Genomic DNA, 6,408 nt, shown 5'->3' with positions numbered 1-6,408 from the left:
ACAAACCATACCCCAAAAACACAGATGAAATAAAATGAAGGGAGGAGGCTAAATTGAGGCTCAGTTGTTGAAATAGTGGGTTTTTTTAATGGCCTATAACTTTTCCGTTGATACTTTAAAAATGTTTTCAGTAAGTTTTAGCAGTTCGTAGTGGATTTTTTAAAAACTAGCTATAATTGAGCCTCCAAAGATTAATCCCTTTAGATGAAGCTTGCGCAAAGTTAAAGAAAGTTTCAGAAAATATTTGAGCAGTGAAATAATTTTCTGGCAGAAAATCCCAGTTAATTGATAAATTTCAATATCTTTTTAGAATGCAAACTTTATTTAAGAGGTAAATTAAGTTAAACCTTTGTAGAGTTAAATATGGCTGTATTAAATTAATAGTAGTACTAAAGTGCCTGCATTTTAATTATTTTGGCCTTAGCGCTGAGCATGGTAATGAAATGGACATGTGGAACATACTGTGTAGATTTTTAAGGGGACAAGGAGATTTAATTCTCTAATGCTAGAGGATGACACATTAGTAGAGATGGACATAAGACAGCAGTTTAAGTTTGCTTTCCTGCAGATTTTCAGGTCTTTTCTATCAATGGTTGTAAACTACTTAAAAATTATTCCTGATCTGCTTTAGTTGAGCCTGGATCTTTCACAAAGGAACAGTATATAAAAATTCAGACTGATCCTTTTTGGGAAGAAATACGTTATATCATTTTTTTTTAATTCCATGTGGAATTTGTTTTATAGACATGATGATCATGTCAACTTCCATTGCATATCTCCATGGTGATTTCTGAGAAATATAGTTGGAGTGCAAATGTATATTTATATTTATATGGAAGGGTGTATTTTGGTATCAAAACCAGGTGAAACTGCATCAAATTCCTTAAGAGTAGCACTAATTCACGCCATCTTTGTGTTCATTTCTACATTTCATCTTTAACCGTTATTTATATATAGAAAGTACTTGTTCCCTAAACTCTGCGAAGGCTAGTGGTGTACTGGTATTATATTACATATAAATAGTAAATAATTTGGAGGTTATTACTTTGGAAATATTAAATTCATTCTAATGTAGATTTTGCAAAATATTTTTATGGAAATGGGTTAATTGTATTTAGTTCCTGGCATGGATCATGATCATTCTAGGAATTAGTGAATTTAGATTAATTTGCTGCAGCAAAAGAACTTGCTTTTGGAGTTACTGCATGATCATTTTGTGTTGAGGTGCCATAATTAACTATTCCATTTTGGACTTTCAGTTCATCATTGAGTTGCCTCCTCAGACCTGCCTTGCCTTGGATTTTTTTTTTATTGCTATATTATTGCATACAAATTTTCTGTACACAACACTGGTGAGGCCACACCTGGAGTGCTGTTTCCAGGTCTGGCCTCCTTGATACAAGAAAGACATTGACTTACTAGAGTGAGTCCAGCAAAGGGTCATGAAAAGAATTAAGTGATTGGAGCATCTTTCGTGTGAGAAAAGGCTGAGAAAGCTGACACTGTTCAACATGGAGAGTAGAAGGCTCGGAGAGAGCTTAGTGATGTGTATAAATAGCTGATGACATGGAATGAAGAGGGAGCTAGACTCTTCTCAGTAGTGTCCACTGTCAGAACAGGAGGCAGTGGACACAAGTTAAAACCTGTGGAATTTCATAGGAACACACAAAAATCATTTTTTACTGTGGGAATGGTCCAGCAGTGAGTAGGTAGCCTACAGTGATTGTGGAGAGACCTAGGGACTAGAGGATATCAAGAGGTCCCTTTTCACCTCAGTTATTCTGTGAAGAGGAGGAGTCAGACATGACAACCCTTAAGTCTCTGTTCTGCTTTATTTGTGATGTATTTTCACAATTATGGTTATGTATGTTGTTTATTGTAATGAAGCTGGATGATTTTCAGCTCTGGAATAAGTCACATTTGGGTCTTTCTTATTACCTTAATCAGCAAAAACACATACACTATTTTAACCTGCCCCTGTGATCATCTAAGGATTAATCTGACATCACATAACTAATTTAATGCAATTTCACATTACCTTTCCTGAAACTTACCATGATAAATTGGAAGCTTTATTCCTGTTTGCATCTCTAAATAGATAAGCCCTTTCATCTTATGTACAGTTGTTCGTACAAGCTGAGATCTGTTGGAAGATCTGACTTCCTTCTTTGAGTGGTGCCATTGATTCATGGGCTTCAGTGGTGTCTGAACAGGATGCCACTTACGTCACCATGTCTAAGACACAATCCAACACTGACTGTCAGGCTCTTATTCTTGGCTGCCATTTGTTGAGACTGAGGATGCTTAAATCTACGCAGAAGCCTCCTGAAGGACTAAGCAAAGCCTTTTGTATCTGGTAGCCAGTTCCATAGTACTCAAGCCTACTTTAAAGAGAAGAACATAATTCTAAATATTTGTATGTTGCAAATTTAACAGGCATTTCAGTAGCTGATTTGGTAGACGAGTAAGTTCATCAGAGCATTTGCATCTTAATTTGCATTTTAATTGCCCCAGTTGTATGGCACAAACACATGAGGGAATTCTCTCAGAACATACAGGGAAGCCACCAGCTTTTGGAATCTTTAAGGTCTCTGCTGTTTGTACCAAGTAGGGGAAGTTTTAATAATGGCTCGTAACACTGCAAAGTGGACTCATCTGCTTTTTAAAAATGAAAATATTGTTATAAAAATATTTCTTGCTGGTTCTGTTTTTACACTAGCATCTGCTTTCCTGATAAGGAACAGACAAGAAAGTTTACAGCCTGGTTAGTAGTCTTTTCCAACACCATTCATTACTTGTGACACTAGATCTCTGTGTTCTTAATTTCAGATAATTTAGTCTGACCATATATCCTCAGAATATAAGAAGGATTTTTAAAATGCATTAAAATTATTGGTTTCAGTCAAAAGGAGGGTCGGTTGAATTAATCCTGATTAATTCTTCCCATTTTGAGGGTGTAGATTTCCTAATTCCATTCCCCGTGCTCAAATTCCCACAGCATCACATTGAATTCTAAAGCTTCCTTCTTTTTCCTGCAGAGTGTAGTATAGTGTAGTAAGGTATCCCCTTCTTTGTCAAGTCTTAGATATGTTTGCTCAGACAAGAGTATTTTGAATGAGGAATAGTTCAAAATGCTTCATTCATCTTCAGAGATAAGGCATGTGAATGTAAAACACTGTCAAGGAGAAGAGCAAACTGTTGTAGAGGACCATTGTAATCTGCAGTTGAATTGCTTTCTGTAAGTTCTTCTCAACTGCCAGATACTTTCTAGGGGAAAAAAAAAATCCTGGTGTTTATATAATAGAGACTCCATGTAAGAGAGATCCAACCATTGAATTCTGGCTAGGCTCATGACTAAACTACATTGCAGGTATATATTTTTTAATTTTTCTTCTTCATGCACATTAGATATTTTTATGGCTTTCAGTATGTGAAATTTGAGAGCAAGTGTTGAACTTGCCTCTGTAGATGGTGGTTATTGGATGTTATACTGTGGCTCTGAATCTTTCTGAAATATCTGTGCTACTAGCAGAGTTTGTAGTTTGCGGGTAACTGATCGATTTTTTTTTTTGCAACAAATCTTGAAATTGTCTTGGCTTCTGTTTTCAATATCCTTTTTGTAATATGTAAACATGAGATTTTAAAGAAAGGAAAGCAATGGAAGAAAAACTCTTTGCTTCATTTACAGAAAATCCTTCTGAATCTCAACTTCAGATCACTTACAATTATTTTTTCCAATTCTCCTTAATCTTCAGGAATACTAGGAATATGTAGCTCAAAAACAGTTAAAAGAGAAATATTTCCGAGTAAGAGACACAATTTATTTCCAACCCCTGTGTGACATGAATAGTTCTTGATACTAAGGGATCCAAGCAAATTTCAGTGGCTTTCACCTGTTGTAATGAACTACAGTCAAATCTCCCTTTCTGGGCTGAGCCATAAATAGATCATGTGGTGTAGTGGCAGCCCAGCTGACAGGTAAATGGTCAGACTTGCCTCAAAGCGTTGGCAGCCTTCTAGATGGAAAGCAAATGAGAATCTCATTACACAAAGAGGTGTGTTTACTTGATTAAATAACAGTAGTTATTGTCTTATCTGGAGGCAGAATTGAGGGAAAGTACAATCAATGTATCACTGAAAGTGTGTTAAGAAATGTTTGTATTGGGCTTCTGAGGGCAGGAGTCTTCAAGTTTGATGACTTTAGCATGAACAGGGAACTATTAAAACAAAACAAAACACGAAAAACCCAAACCAACCAAACAAACAAACAAAAAACAAAAACAAGCAAACAAAAAACCTCCAGATGTCTTGGCAGATGTGAATAATGGAATTTGAGGTACTAGCACATTGTTAACAGCAGAATGCCAGACATTTGAATTCCCAGCTCCTTTATTGATGGAACAACCTAAACCCCAAAACTGCCCTGAAGGACTTTCTTCCTCCCTATTTCGTGGGGTGTTTGTGCTGTTCAGGGGTCAAAATTGAGATGCACAGGAGAGCTGAGACAAAATATGTGAAGCCATAAAAATTAAGTAAATCCACTAAACTGATTCAATTCTGTTAAGTTTGCAAGAGCTGGAGGTTGGCTTTTCAGGTAGGCAATATATTGAGCATTGCTGTTACCAAGCTAAGAAGCGTTTGCTCAGCTTAGAAAAAAATTAAATGGCTGTAACATCCAGTGTTAATTTAACAACAAAACCTAATGTTCCTACCTGTGGGGCTACATGAGACTAGTGAAAAGGGTGTTGCTACTTCTTTGTTGTAATTTTGTATACTTAGTAATTTGCTTGCGTTATTTAATATCACATGGATCTTCAAACCCCTGTTCTGTCTTCAGGAGCATGCATATTCCAATTACATTTGAACTCCAAATAACTAAGAGTATGGAAATGGAAACCAAGTTTTGGAAATTAGGTCCTTGCTTCCAGTGCCCCATGCTTTAAATAAATAAATTAAAAAGTCTATTCCTGTCCCAGATATTTACACTTAATATCCACCTATTTCATCTCTAATGAATTATTCATGCAAGTATATGTGAATACTGTACGTAAAACCTTTCATTAGAGAAAGAGGGCTTCAGAGTTCTGGAGCATATATCAATATCTCCTCCTTAGGTGTTTCTTTGATATACCAGAACATCTTTCTACTGAAATCTTAATCCAAAGTTTCTACAGTGAAATGAGTTCTTATGCAGTTTCCAGTCACCATCAGAGAGAGCTTTTACATGATCCCTGTTTCTTCTGCTGGCAACTGTATTTCATGTTTCATATATAATTTTTTTCTCTGCTGGCTGATTTCTATTAAAATCTGTTTATTGTTTCAGAAATTCATTTTGAAGTGGCATATTGCATTCCTATATCTCTAAGCCCTCTGCCCTTCTTCGTAGTCTGGGCTTTAAAGTGGGGAGGAGGAAGAAATAGGGAGAGATTTTTGTTTCTGAGCATGTTAGGCCTCAGGAGTATCCCAGCTGTACAATCATGGGTGGAAACATGTTCAGGTGGTGCTGCTGCCTTGTGACAAACACTCAGAAGTAGCAATGAGCAGGCACGGAGAGACCAAACTACTCAGTTTCCATCCTTTACTGTTTTACAGTGCAGTTGTTTATACCAGCAAAGTGATTTTACACCTTCAGTTTGAATATTGCTTGCTGGTTCACCACTGAGCTGCTCCCTCTGGCTTTGTATCTGTCACCACCTCCCTCCTGTCCTTCTTCACTCTCTCTCACCAGCCTCCCCAGCTCTGACTTTCCTAATTCTAGCTCCAGGTTTCTCTTTATTACCTCTTCTCTATCTAGATATTCCTGCATATATTTATTCAAGTTCTGGCACCATGTCCCTTTTCCTTAACTCTGTATTTCCTCTTAAAGGTTGTATTCAACAGCAGTAATGGGTCTTGCATGTTTGCGGTCATGAAAAGTTTGAAGTTTACCCAGTAACCCATCTGACCTTGTCTAGTCTGTTCCCTCTGCTCAGTGTCCCTCCACATTTGTTGTCTCAAATGCAAAACATAGATGTTTTTTAAGTATACTCATAAATCTACAAACTCACAAAGTGCTTACCATAAAGTAAGGAAATGATGAATTTTCAGTATTAAAGTACTGTCCTCTAACTGCTTCAGAGTACCAAAAATAAATAAAACAGTTATCTAACAATTGGTTTTCAAGAGAAGAGAAAAGCTTATTTTGTAGAGTTTTTCACAGTCTTTGCAGTATTGTAAGACCATTTCTGTTAAAAGCTTATCTTTTGGGTACTCTTTCAACTGGAATTCCAATAAAACGAATGCTTATCTTTCACCTCAGTAGGTTTGGGATTATACCGTTAATGCAGTAAATAAGGAATGTCAAATCTGTTCAGTAGTACAGATTTGCTAAGGTATAGTAGGAAAAACAGTGATCCAAATGTAGCCATT

At 36.5% G+C, this 6,408-nt stretch overlaps 1 protein-coding gene across 5 annotated transcripts in view; it reads left to right on the top strand.

The window, feature by feature from the left end:
- The window catches only part of VTI1A (vesicle transport through interaction with t-SNAREs 1A), a 259,102-nt gene that overhangs the window by 62,786 nt on the left and 189,908 nt on the right, over positions 1-6,408 (top strand). The gene's annotated exons all lie outside the window — the stretch shown is intronic.

The sequence above is a fragment of the Apus apus genome, chromosome 4 (genome assembly GCF_020740795.1).
Source record: "Apus apus isolate bApuApu2 chromosome 4, bApuApu2.pri.cur, whole genome shotgun sequence".
NCBI classification, from domain to species: Eukaryota; Metazoa; Chordata; class Aves; order Apodiformes; family Apodidae; genus Apus; species Apus apus.
Note: the sequence above shows the minus strand (reverse complement) of the source record. Positions and strands in the feature narration are given on the sequence as shown.